Here is a 14734-nt window from a genome sequence, read left to right as displayed (position 1 = left end):
TATCTATTTCACGGCCAGAGTGGCATCACTAATGCATTTTCCTTGCCCTAATAATATACTTAACAGCCAGAGTCTTCTGCCCTTTCCAGCGCCTCTCCGGTCCCAATCCGCCATTTTGTGACAGTAGCTTCTGACTGACGAAGTCAAATATAACCATCAAAAGTTCTCAATTTAAAAAGGTAATCGGTCAGCAGGTTTTTGCCATGAAAGCTGAGGACCGCATGCTGTAAGGGTAAAAAAATAAAAAGCAACTGTGCTTCTCTTATCAGTGTGTGTGCAATTGTTTACATAAACTTAAGTGTTGATTACCATTACAGGGCTAGAATTTAAGGCGCACAGCAGTCCTACACATCTCACAGTCAATGCACAATCTCTATTGAGAGTCAGCTCTGCGGTGTTCCTGAATTTAAATTCTTGCTTCACCCAGTAATTTATCTGATACACTGTTGGATTCAGGGTCTCTTTACCTACATGATGCTGCTCTCAGATTTGGTAGCAAAAACCTATTGACAGATTCCCTTTAAATCGGAGATCCTCGTTCTGGCTCTTATAAGCTAACATTTATTAGTCCCCGACTCGCACAGTAAACACTGGAGCTATTGGACAGGTCATAACTAGCAGAAGGCGATGAGAACAGATGCAGAAGGGCAGCTGGTAAGTTTATTTCTTGGGGCAGGGAAAAATAGTCAAAGAGAAAAAATATTAAAAAAAAAAATGCCAAAGTGGTGCCTTAATATATATATATATATATATATATATATATATATATATATATATATATTTTTTTGTCAAATGATCTCACTGTCCTTCAGTGGAAGGACTGATAGAGGAATTAGAGAAAAATATCTCCCAAAAACCTCTGGTGTAACAGGGCAACGACTGAAATTACATCTGAGAAAATGAGAAAAACTGACCTTTTTGGGTTTTTTCAGTAGTAACACTCACGGATGTGTGCATCTAGTTCGAGGCTTTGGCTGAGACACAGGACACGTGGCCAAAGATCGCTATATGCTGATGCTATATGGAAGCACAGTGCAAGTAAAGGTGAAGCAACTGTATCTGTCTCCAACTTTCTGCATCTTGCTTGTTTTGATACATCGGTTCGTTTTTTGTGGGGACTGCCTTCTAAATGTGGTAAACATTCAATCTGCTCCTATGTGATTGTCAGGCAAAAAAAATGAGCAGCAAGTCATCCCATTTACACAGGCAGATGTGATTACCCGCTGAGCTCACTGATTGGCTGCAGCGTTGATGACGCGATTTTAGCACTGCAGGCAAACAGAGACCTGGGCTGCGGTGGAGAGTCAGCACTGGGCCTGGAGTGGGTGAGTAATACTTCTGCTTTATTAGCAATTCTGCAGCAAATGATGGTCCCCGAACCTTTTAGGAGGAGAAAACAAGGCATTACTATACACCATGTGTTCCGTTACTGAAAGGGTTAATTGGTGGGAGATTTACCGCAGTTCTGGTTTCCATACCCTGGGCAAACTTGCCACGTTGTGGTGATTGGTTAAGAAATGGGCCAGTTGCAGATCATTGCTGGGGGAGGATCTCTGATTGGTATAAGGTATTGGTAAGCATGGAGTGGCACAGGATTAAGGCTATGTTCACACTAGAAAAATGATTTTTCTTAAGAAATTTCTTGAGTGAAGGATTAGCGCACCTGCGTTAAAAAACGCACCAATAATGCAGGTGCGTTTTTGATGCGTTTTTGGTGCGTTTTCTTTCATGTTGGTCCCTGCGTTTTTTAATGCCTTAACAGCAATAAAGCACATTGAAAATAAAAAAAAAAAAAATAGATAATACAGAGATAGATATATGATAGATAGATAGATAGATATAGATATTTAGGGGAATAGATAGAGTATAGAGGGATAGATATAGATAATAGATAGAGGGATATAGATAGATAATAGATAGAGGGATATAGATAGATAATAGATATTTAGGGGTATAGATAGATAATAGATAGCTAGATAATAGATAGATAATAGATAGATATTTAGGGGTATAGATAGATAAGATAGATGGATAGAGGGATAGATAGATAGATAGACAGATAGATGATAGATCGACAGAAGGATAGATAATATAGAAAGATAGACAGATAATATAGAAAGATAGATAATAGATAGATATAGATAGATAATAGATAGATATTTAGGGGTATAGATAGATAGATGGATAGATAGGATAATAGAGGGATAGATAGAGGAATAGATAGATAGGATAATAGAGGGATAGATAGAGGGATAGATAGAGGGATAGATAGATAGATAGATAGATAGATAGATAGATAGAGGGATGGATAGATAGATACATAGATAGATAATAGAGGGATAGATAGAGGGATAGATAGATGGATAGATAATAGAGGGATAGATAGATAGAGGGATAGATAGATGGATAGATAGATAGATAATAGAGGGATAGATAGATAGATACATAGATAGATAATAGAGGGATAGATATTCCAGCTTTATTTATGATGTTTCCCCCCACACACTGCACTTCATGGCCGGTAGTGTGTTCACATCACCGGCCGTGAGAAATGTCCTGAAGTTACCCGCGGCCACGCTCAGGAGCCGCATTCAGCAGTCGCTCACTGACCCGTGGAGAACTGTCACACGCGGCTGGAGCAGGGCTGGAAGCGCCGGGGGACATCGCTGTGGATTACGTCGGAGCTGTGTCTGGGAGGGGTTAATACACTGGAGAAAGAGGGGCTTTTTGTCTTTTATTCAAAATAAAGGATTTTTCGGTGTGTTTCTTTACTTTCACTTTCAGATTAGTGACGGCGTGTCATAGACGCTGCCATCACTAATCTTGGACTTAGCGGCAGCTATTAGTTGCCGTTAACTCCATATTACCTGGATTGCCCCAGCATCACGGCATCTGGAAGAGCCGGTAACACGCCGGGATTGTCGCATAATGGATGCGACAGTCCCGGGGCAGCTGCGGCTGATATTCTCGGCTGCGGGAGGGGGAGGGGGCATTAACCCTGTCCCTCGCTCTCCCCAGCCTGAGAATACCGGGCCGCCGCTATGTGTTTACCCGGATGGAAGGTAAAAATACAGCGGAGCCCACGCTATTTTTTTTCTCTTCTTCTTCCTCTGCCTGTCCTAGTGACTTCACTTCCCTGTAAAACGCAGTGCAGGGAAGTACACTATGTCTTGAAAACGCGAAATAACGTGGGAATAACGCAGGTATAACGCAGGAATAGCGCACATCACTTGCTACCTGCGTTATACCTGCGCTATTTCATGATTACATTACAGTCAATAGAGTGAAATAACGCAGTTAGCTGCAGAAAAGAAGTGACATGCTCATTCTTTTTCTTAAGAAAATCTACTGAAAGAATTTTCTGAAGAAAAAAACGCAGTGTGTGCACAGCTAATTTTTTTGCCATAGGTTTTGCTGGGGAATGTCTGCAGAAAGGTTACAAGAATTTCTCAAGAAATTTCTGCAGCAAAAACGGACCAAAAACGCAGGTAAAAAACGCAGTGTGTGAACATAGCCTAAAGGTGGCAGCACTGACGGGTCTGTGTCCGACTGTCAGCGTTCCTACCTGAAGATGACCCGCCGTCCCGCCCTTAGGATATAGCTTTTCAAGGCCTTTGGGTTAGTCCTTCAGGTAACAAAAGGGACATAGTTTAGATGTCTACCAGGCTTTTGCGTGTTTTGCTAAGCTGCGTTTAGTGAGCTTTTATGGTTATTGAAGTACAAAGTTCTTTACAGTAATTATGATTATATCTTTTAATATTATATTAAGGCTGTGATGAATAATTATCCACCAGAATCAACGTGTGGGTTTTAATTATATTTACTTTGGATGGTTCCTAACTTTTTGACTCACCACAATGTTCCTAGCCAGGTCTCAACTCACAGACACACATATACTAATAAAAGGGGTTGTTCACTACTCGGACAGCCGCTAATCAGTCACTATTAGTGAGGGGCGAGCACTACCATGCGCGATATGCGGAATGATGAGTGAACATTACAATGGTCGAGTGCTCTTTACTTGAGTCGACTCAACTCGAGTAAGATCATGCTTTATAGTAAGCCTCCGAGCTGGAATCAGAAGAATCAGACTGTAAAAGGCACCACATTTGAAAATCTTAAGAATATGAGGAATTCTCAAATCCAGAAATTTTTAGTTGGACAATGTATACTTTACATCTCGCCCATTAACAAAATTTGAGAAGTCCACCATTTCTAGAAGAGAAAATGCAGCATTCATATGAAACAAGGTTATTTGTTCAGAAGCTTTTGAGCAAGGGTCAAAGAGCAGTCGTGTTATCAGTAGACATATGCAGCAACATAAAAAAATATACATCTGAACACTTTTGCAGTGGAAAGGAGCACTGAAATGTACCCAAGAAATTACCTTCTTTTCTATGAGACAACTTTAATGTACACAACTGACTGTGAATCCCTTTGTTCTCCAGAAGACTGCAGATGAAGCTACACTAGGCCACAAACTCTTGGCAATGCTACAACGAAACATAAATAAAAAGGAGTCTGTCATAGAATCAACCCTCCTAAACCATCTACATGGGCATGTAGGTCATAGGAGACTGAATAAAATGATACCTTGAGATCTGCGATCAGATGTCTTATTCCACAGAAATCCATATGTTTCTTAATATGTAAATGAGCTGTTAATCTCTATGGGCTGGATACAGATATAATTTTGAATTACACTTTGCTATCCTGATCTACAGGTCTAGTTACTAGTGAGAGACATGTAGATTAGCGGATCAAACTGTCAGTCATAACATGTCTCACACTAGTAATTCCCCTTTGCATTTAATCTCTTCACCCAGGAACTGCTTTTCCCCTTCCTGACCAAGCCAATTTTTACAATTCTGACCAGAGTAATTTTATAAGGTAATAATTCTGGAACGTATGAATATTTCCCAGTGAATCTAAGACTGTTTTTTTTTTCATTACACTTTGTACTTCATTTTGGTCAAAATGATTTGTGTTAATTTATAAAAAATATTGAAAATTTGATAAATATGCAAAATTTCCAAATTTTTCAAACAGTGAATATTTATGTCCTTAAACCAGATAATTCTCATACAATCAATAATTTAAATAACATTTGACACATGTCTACTTTACATAAGCACATTTGTGGGAAAAAAATTGTTAGGAAGTTACAAAGGGTTAAAAGCTTATCCAATTCTAAAATCTAGACCCCTCAAAGTGCTCAAAACCACATTCAATAATTTATTAATCCTTCAGGTGCTTCAAAGGAACTAAAGCAATATGGAAGGAAAAAACTTTTTCACCACACAAATATAGCTTAAACCTCAAATCTCTCATTTTCACAAGGATAACAGGAGAAAATGGACCATACAATTTGTTGTGCAATTTACCCTCAGTACAGGGATACCTCATATGTGGTGGAAAACTACTGTTTTGGTGCTTGGCAGGGCTCGGAAGAGAGAGCGCCATTTGAATCTTGGAGCAAAAAATTGTCTGGAATAGATAGTCAATGCCATGTTGTGTTAGGAGATCCCCTGATGTGACTTAATAGTGAACACCCCCTCAAGTCCTACATTTTGTAAACTAGACACCTCAACAAATTTATGTAGATGTGTGGTGAGCACCATGAACCCACAAGTGCTTCATAGAATTTTATAACATTGAGCCGTAAAAGTGAAAAAAATACATTTTTCCCACAATAAAAGTTCACATTTTCACATGTGTAAAAGGAGAAAGTGGCCCATACAAACTTCTTGTACAATTTCTCCTGAGAACGGATACCCCATATGTGGTGGAAAACTGCTGTTTGGGCACACAGGAGGACTTGGAAGGGACAGAGTGAGATTTAAATTTTGAAGCGCCTAGAATAGATTGTGGACTTTCTGTCACAATGGATTCCCCGACAGGTCAAAACCGCAGAAACCCCCACAAGTGAATCCATTTTAGAAACCACATCTCTCAAGGAATTCATCTAAGGGTGCAGTGAGTATTTTTAACCCTTAGATGATTCACAGATTTGTAGAACATTGACCTGTGAAAAAAAAAAAAAAATCCACTACAGTGTTGCTTTACCCCCAAAGTTTTATTTTTCAAAATGGGTAATAGAGAAAATGGACCAAGCAATTTGTTGCACAATTTCTCTTGAGTGTGCTAATACCCCATATGTGATTGAAAACTACTTTTTTGGCACAGTGCAAAGCTCAGAAAAGAAGGAAGACCATATCGGAGTTCAGATTTAGTTGGAATGATATAGGTGTGCATTGTCACATTGGCAGAGTCCTAATAAAAGCAGACCCCTTTAAGTAACCCTATTTTACAAAGTACACCCCTCAGTGCATTCATCTACTGATGATGTGAGGATATTGACACCACAGGTGTGTCACAGAATTTTACACCATTATGTGGTGAAGAACTAATAATTGCATTTTTATTACTAAAATACTGTTTTAACCCCATATTTTTTACTTTCAGAACGGGAAATGGCTAAAAAAAACACCCCAGTATTTGTGACACAATTTTTGCTGAGCGTGGCAATACCCCATATGAGGCTGTACAGCACTGTGTGGCCACATGGCAGGGATGAGAGGGAAGGAGCAATACTTGACTTTTGTGGTGTAGATTTTTTAAGAATAGTTTGGGGACTTCACTTGCAGAACCTCTAATGTGCCTAAATAGTGGAAAGCCTCCCCCGCTCAACCCCAAGTAACCCCTTATTAGATAAATAACCAGAGGAGTGTAAATTCTATGGGCATAGTGACTTATTTTTACGCTATTGGCATTTTCCAGAAATAAAACATACATTGGAAGTTGCAGACTGAAAATTGCAAATCTGCCGTTGTATTGCCCAATACATTGCAGCACCCAATTCTGAAGCCAGAAGTAGGGTTTCCATACTATGTTAATGTCAAACACGCTGGATGTTAACTGTAGATTAGGCACATTGTGGGGCTCAAAAGGGAAAAGGGGGGCGGGGTCATTTGTATTTAGGAGCACAGATTTCACTAGGTTTCTTTTGGTGAGAGCCATGTCGTTTTTCCAGAGCTTTTGTGCTACCAGTAACTCGGACACCACCTATATTTATGTTACTAGGTGACAGATCTGAGTGGGGACTTGTTTTTTGTGGGTTGAGTTGAAGCTTGTAATGGTGACATTTTGGGGTACAGAACATTTTGGATTACTTCACATGTATCCGGTGCTCTATGCTGAGCGCTTACATTGGGGATTCCATCTATATATCTGAAACACATGATTCAGATGAAACCCCCGACGGATCCATTCACTAATGAGGCAGGCGGAGTTACTTCGGACTCCATTAAGTCTCGGTTTAGTGTTTTTGGTTTTTCATAGGTGCACAAACCGCGCTTTTGCGCACGTCCAAATAGAGGAAAACCGCTAGATCGTAGGCCAGACTGTCTCCATCTGCCTCTTTATAGGGAATCTTCCATTAGGGGCATTGTCTCTGACGCCCCTGGACTAGTCAGGGCGTCACAGGGTACTGCACGCTCTTTACCACTTAGTGCAGGAATCAACCCCCCATAGTTCAGGGTTCCCAACCTATAGTACTGCCTCCATCCGCATCCAAATCCCAACCACACCTCACACCACACCCTGTCAGACACACGAGTAAGCTGCTGAGCTGGAATAGGGCCGCCCACCTAGGGGTCAGGCAGACTGGTGAGAGGGAAGTAGAGGACAGAACAGTGGTAGCTCTCGAAGAGTGAGGAGTTAGGGAGTATGTGGCTCCCTGGGTGTTACAGGTTGGGTCGCAGACGGTGGTCTGGGCCTGGAGAAGTTGGAGACCCGGTCGCAGGGTATTGAGTCCGGATGCCTAGACCTGGTCATGGAGGACGGTCAGCAGCTGGAGTCTAATAACCGGTCCGGGGGCCGAAAGCACGGCGGGGTACTGGACCCTAGGTCGGGAAGTAGCTTCAGGCAACCCGGCAATTAACCTGTATAGGATAGTGACTTTAAGGACTGTCCACAAGAAGCTCATAGATCAGGGGCACAAGCGCAACGAGGGGGATAGGGCTTTCCAACCCTTGTAGCCCGCAAAAATCCCAAGCGTGAGCCCTTGAGAGCACAGCTCCACTACCAACAGCGGGGCCCGACAGCTTTACGCCAATGGGCCACCAGAACACTTCTAATTTGTGCACGAAGGCAGGCTCCGAACCACCCGGCAGTACTATAGGGGACGGATACCCGGACGGGCTCCCCCAAGAGAATAGCGGCACCCAGAGACTTAGTTTACCTTGTTGTCAGAGTCTTCTTTCCATCACCGACGCAGCCTGAGTGAGTACATGGTCCTTCCTTACCTTTCACTAGCCATGCGCTCCCCTGCACCAGCGTTCCACCATCCCAGAGTCCCGGGGCCTCCCCTAACCGTGTAGGGAAAAGTCATCTGGCTGCCCCCACTCTCTCCCCCGGGCACTCCCATTTACCGCGAGCCACGGGTGGCATCACAAACTCTCTCCCCCTGTAAATAGCCCCCTTTTCATTTGAGAGTGGCCGTGAGCCCCCAGGTCCGTAGACCCTCGAGCCACAACAGCAGCAACCCCCGAGCGGTTTGACCGCTGCAGGGGCGGCACACCTGAATCACGTATTACAGAGATTTACACGGAAAAACAGGTGTAAGTGCTCAGCATAGAGAACAGGATAAATGTAAGCCACACCATACTGCAATCTTTGGCAGGATGAACAAATTAAAATCAGGTCAATAATTAGTTTTATTTTTTTTTTAACACCATTCCTTGTGCAGTATAAATGACTAGATTACTTTATTATTGGGGTCTGTGTGACTAAAGCGATACCAGATTTAGGTTTTTGTATTTACAAAAAAAAAAGTTTTTGCATTGCCATATTTTGAGAGCTAAACTTTTTCAGTATTTCTGCCAAAAGAGTCAAGTGAGGGCTTGTTTTCTTGAGGGACGAGTTCACGTTTTTATTAGTACCATTTTTGGGCAAATACTGATTTGGGGTTTTTTTTAATCGCTTTCTAATCTGATTTTTAATAGGCAGAAAAAAAAAACATTAAAAACAGCAATTCAGGAAATCTTTTTTTGTTTAATGCTGTTCAGTGTGGGGTAAAAGTGATAAGACAGCTTTATTTTTCGGAAACTTTTATAGAAAAAAAAAAAGAATGTTTTTTGCATTAATGTATTCTGAGGGCTATAACTTTTTTTTTTTGCTGATGGAGCCGTTTGGTGGTTTGTTTTTGCCGGACAACATGACATTTTAATGCTGCCATTTTTATTTACATCTATCTTTTTGATTGCATTTTATTTCACATTTTGTTTGGCTGTTTTAATGAAAAAGCAGTTGCCACATTTTGTATTTAGTTTTTATGGTGTTCACCTACGGTGTTCACTGAAGGGGTTAAATAGTGTGACAGTTTTATAGGTGTGGTTGTTCCGGACATGGCGATACAAATGTGTACTTCTTGTGTTTATTTTTGTTTCTACATATAGTCATATTTGTTCTTCAATTTATTTTCTTTGTGATTTTTTTTATGCTGATATAATTCATTTCAATGTAATAGCGTTGCAATGCATTATACCAGTCAGTGCTACACTGAAATAAGCCTCTTAGACCATGCTACTGGCATAGTCTAATAGGCTTGCTGTAAAGGGCTGACAAAGAGGTCATGACAACCTCGGGTTGTCATGGCATCGATCGGGCCCACATGATGACATCGCAGGGGCACCAATTGGACAGGAGAGGGAGCGCCCTTCCTCTAACAGCCTCCTAAATGTTATGATCGATATTGATCATGGCATTTAGGGTGTTAAACAGCTGGCACCGCTCCTGTGCCCCTTGAAATTGCCATAATGTACTTCTAAGTCATTAGTCGGGAACCCCTCTCCGACCATGAAGTATAGGTATGTCAAGGGTTGTGACTTTAAGGAAGGCGGAAAAGCGGCACTTCACTGAAGAACAATTGCAGTATATTTATTGCCCAAAATACAGCACAATTACGTTTCGGATCTGTGGAAGCACTTGTTACGGTGCGAAACGGCCGTCATCCGGCGTTCCTGCACTCCCCCCCTCCCCATCTATGCTGTAATGGTGCTGTATTTTGCGCAATAAATATACTGCAATTGTTCTTCAGTAAAGTGCCGCTTTTCCTCCTTCCTTATAGTCTCTATTGGATTCCTATATTCTGGCAGAGCACCACTGGAACAGGCTGGAGATCCGGGATCCACATGAACCATATGCTTGTAAGTACACACCTGAGCCTGCAGTGCCTGGCCATTCTTTCAACTTTCTGTCTGCATGTCAAGGATTGTGAAATGGTTAAAATAAGCTTTTCGAGCAGATTCTCAGGGGGAGCTATGTAGAACCCATAGATCTTAACAGGTCATTTACATATTAAGAAACTGTGCATTTCTCAGGAATAAGACATTGGATTGCAGGTATCAAGGCATCATTTTATTCAACTTTCTATGACCTATATGCCCAAGTAGACGGCTTAGGAGGATTGATCCTACTGACAGATTCCCTTTAAAGTGAATATTATCCTGTTGCCACCCACAAAATGCCAGATATAACCTTGCCGGATTTCCGATTAGAACCCAACACACCATCATGAAATGGACATTTGGCTGTGTGACGGGTCAAGCGCCAAATTACCATGAAGTCCTAGCCTAATGAAACCAGATTGTACCAATGGGTGTTAATAAATCACTGTCCGAGAAGTGTTGACGCAGCATGAAAGTAGATAGAATCAAAAGGCAAAGCAGCTAAGATGAAACGGAAGCCTTAGTGTCTCGTCAACTAGTTGTGGCACTGTATTTTCATTTATTGACTACTGTTGCTCTACTTCGCTAAGAAAAGTGGGTAGCGTAACGGTTGAAAGGTGCGTTATCAATTTATCATAGCTGGTTATGCAACACGATGGAAATGTGGGTGCTTTAAAATGATCAAAGACTATTAGCTATATGTCATCTAGACATCCAAATACCTTTAAATAAACACAGATCAAGTCCCTCTAGGTCAATTTGTCAATTTATAAGTAGAACGTTTCATCACATTTTTTTTTTTTTTTACGGTGCTAAGTAATGTAAGCATTGTGCAAGGTTTTCTAAATGTTACATTCGCCTCATTAGTACATGTGTACATAACCCTAGGGGGCACATGCAGAGTCATCATGTTGTGCTTCTAGGTGCATCAACATATACAAATTATTAGAGGTAGTTCTTGGAATTGTCTTTACACATGGATATATCTATTCCACAGGGCCAAACAAGGTACCAGGTGGCAGGCAAGGTTAGTAAAATAGAGATCTTCTGTATTGATGTGGGACTTACTAAAGATCTGCCGTGATATGTCTTCTGTAGAGAAGAGAAGCGAATACCTTCATATCACAGGCTGATCATCTATAATGCAAGGGGCAAAACATGAGGATTTCTTCTTTTGTGTTTTTACATTGCCTAACTTACGAAGTACGGATATACAGTAATGGCCGAAAGTGTTGGCACCCTTGAAATTGTTCCAGAAAATGAAATATTTCTCCCAGAAAATTATTGCAGTTACAGGTTTATTTCCTGTGTATTGTAACAACAATAAAAAAAGGAAAATTGGACATAATTTCCCACAAATCCTCAAAAATGGGCAATAAAAAATTGGTGGCACCTTCAACTTAATATTTAGTTGCACACCCTTAAATAACTGCAATCAAATCACTGTAAACAATTTGTTATGTGAGCAGGGGAACTATCAATATAACTTACCGTATTTTTCGGACCATAAGACGCACTTTTTTCCCCCCAAATGTTGGGGGAAAGTGGGGGGTGCGCCTTATGGTCTGAATGTGGCTGCGGGGAATCAGGGTGCTGCGGTGGAGCGGGTCATCGGGGGCACGAGCAGGCTGTAGCAGCCTGCCGTGACCACGTGGCCCCGCTCATTTAATATGCATGCCCATCCCCCGCCCATCATCCCTCAGTGCTGAAGCAGGCACTGACAGGTGGGCGGGATGATGGGCGGGGGATAAAAAGCCCGCATGATCACCCCTGGCAACTACAGCCTGGCGTCATCATGTGCGGCTATATTCACTGCTCCCCGCGCATCATCATCAGCCCGGGGAGCAGTGAATCAGTACACATTACTCACCGTTCCCCTGCAGCACTGCAATCTCCCGTCTGTCAGCGCCGCTGAATGGAGCCGTCCCAGTTACCCTGCTGCATCGCGATCATCTCCTATGTCTGTGCCGTCGGCTGGGTGGAGACTAGCGGCGCGCACAGCGATGACGTCATCGCTGTGCGCACGTGTCCACACGCAGACACCCGCCCGGCACAGACACGGGAAATGATCGCGATGCAGCAGGGTAACGGGGACGGCTCCTCTCAGCGGCGCTGCCGCTGACAGACGGGAGGACGAGCGATGCTGCAGGGAGTGAGGTAAGGTGAGGTGAGTATGAACGTTTATTTTTTTTTATGTGCCACAGGATACGGCCATACACCAGGATGGGTGTATAATATGAGCAGGAATGGGGTCATATCTGAGCAGGAATGGGGTCATATCTGAGCAGGAATGGGGTCATATCTGAGCAGGAATGGGGTCATATCTGAGCAGGAATGGGGTCATATCTGAGCAGGAATGGGGTCATATCTGAGCAGGAATGGGGTCATATCTGAGCAGGAATGGGGTCATATCTGAGCAGGAATGGGGTCATATCTGAGCAGGAATGGGGTCATATCTGAGCAGGAATGGGGTCATATCTGAGCAGGAATGGGGTCATATCTGAGCAGGAATGGGGTCATATCTGAGCAGGAATGGGGTCATATCTGAGCAGGAATGGGGTCATATCTGAGCAGGAATGGGGTCATATCTGAGCAGGAATGGGGTCATATCTGAGCAGGAATGGGGTCATATCTGAGCAGGAATGGGGTCATATCTGAGCAGGAATGGGGTCATATCTGAGCAGGATAGGGTCATATCTGAGCAGGATAGGGTCATATCTGAGCAGGATGGGGTCATATGCCAGTATATAGCAGGATGCGGCCATATGTCAGGATGACGGTATATAGCAGGATGAGGGACATATACTGTATATACAAGGCAGGAGGATCATTACCAGGATGCGGCACCTTAGTAGAGAATTTGGGGACATTACCCCCATAACACTGTAGGCAGCAGATCCTCGCCCCATAACAGTGTCATGACCACATTTTTTGCTTAAAATTTTATTTTCCTATTTTCCTCCTCTAAAACCAGGGTGCGTCTTATAGTCCGGTGCGTCTTATAGTCCGAAAAATACGGTAACTTATTCCAGTACATGCTCAAGTCATCTTGAGCAGATGACAATAAATGCAAGGCTACAAGCCAATAATGACATTTTTGTGTACTCACCGTAAAATGTCTTCCTTGGAGCCTTTCATTGGGGGGGACACAGACAGTGGGTATTATGATGTCTCCAGGGGAAGCTTGACACTAGATTTGAAAAAGTGTTAGCTCCTCCTCCCACAGCATATACCCTAGCTAGGCAGGAAACTAGCTCAGTTTGGTGTAAAAGCAGTAGGAGAAGGACAACCAAAACCACAAGGGTGGGAGCTGTGTCCCCCAATGAAAGGCTCCAAGGAAGACATTTTACGGTGAGTACACAAAAATGTAATTTCCTTTCTCGCCTTTTCATTGGGGGACACAGACAGTGGGACGTCCCAAAGCAGTCCCTGGGTGGGAACTGAACTATTAACAGTGTATAACATCAGACTAAGAGCTGACTAACGACTGCAACTGCAGTGAACATATATCAAAACACTGTCAAAAAACCGAGCAGTGGCCACTTATAAATGGGCCACTGTCGCCTGAAGGACTTGTCTTCCAAGAGCAGCATCCGCGGAAGCATGCATATGCACTGTGTAGAATTTTGTAAACGTGTGCACACTGGACCAGGTAGCGGCCTTGCAAAGTTGGGCCGCCGAAGCCTGATGGCGGATAGCCCAGGAAGCACCCACTGCTCGCGTAAAGTGGTCCCGCACAGATTGAGGAGGAACAAAACCTCGTGCTTTGTAAGCCTAACAGATGGCAGTCCTGATCTATCGAGAGATCGTGGATTTAGAAGCCTGGTTGCCCTTTTTGTGTCCTTCTGAGAGGACGAAGAGATCTAGAGTGTGAAGGACTTTTTCAACGGAGTGGACCGGGGCCGGGCAGAATGACGGCAACACAATGTCATCGTTTAAGTGGAAAGAAGATACGACCTTTGGAAGAAAGGCGGGGGAAGGCCGAAGGACCACCTTATCATGATGGAATATCAGGTAAGGTGAACAACAGGAAAGGGCCGCCAGTTCGGACACTCGCCTGATAGAGGTAATGGCGACTAAAAAGGCAACCTTCCAAGACAGTCGTTGAAGAGAGATTTCTCTCAGAGGTTCGAAAGGAGGAAGCTGAAGAGCTCCGAGAACCAGATTCAGATCCCAGGGATCTAAGGGGTAGCGATAAGGAGGGACCAAATGCGCTACCCCTTGAAGAAAGGTACGGACTTGAGGACGAGAAGCCAGCTGCTTCTGGAAGAATATTGACAAGGCAGAAACTTGTCCCTTAAGGGTACTGAGAGCCAGTCCCGAGTCCAGACCGTCTTGCAGAAAGGCAAGAACATTAGGGATTGAAAAGGCAAGGGGCGACCGATATGACGATCACACCAGGAAAGATAGGTCTTCCAGGTCCTGTGATAGATACTGGCGGATGAGGGCTTCCGAGCAATAAGCATGGTATGAACTACCTTAGAAGAAACACCTGACTTGGCTAG

General features: G+C 43.1%; 1 protein-coding gene across 1 annotated transcript in view; it reads right to left on the bottom strand.

Moving 5' to 3' along the window:
- The window catches only part of B4GALT1 (beta-1,4-galactosyltransferase 1), a 114501-nt gene that overhangs the window by 21743 nt on the left and 78024 nt on the right, over positions 1 to 14734 (bottom strand). The gene's annotated exons all lie outside the window — the stretch shown is intronic.

This window comes from Anomaloglossus baeobatrachus, chromosome 1 (genome assembly GCF_048569485.1).
Source record: "Anomaloglossus baeobatrachus isolate aAnoBae1 chromosome 1, aAnoBae1.hap1, whole genome shotgun sequence".
Taxonomy (NCBI): Eukaryota; Metazoa; Chordata; class Amphibia; order Anura; family Aromobatidae; genus Anomaloglossus; species Anomaloglossus baeobatrachus.
This window is presented reverse-complemented; position numbering and strand designations above follow the sequence as displayed.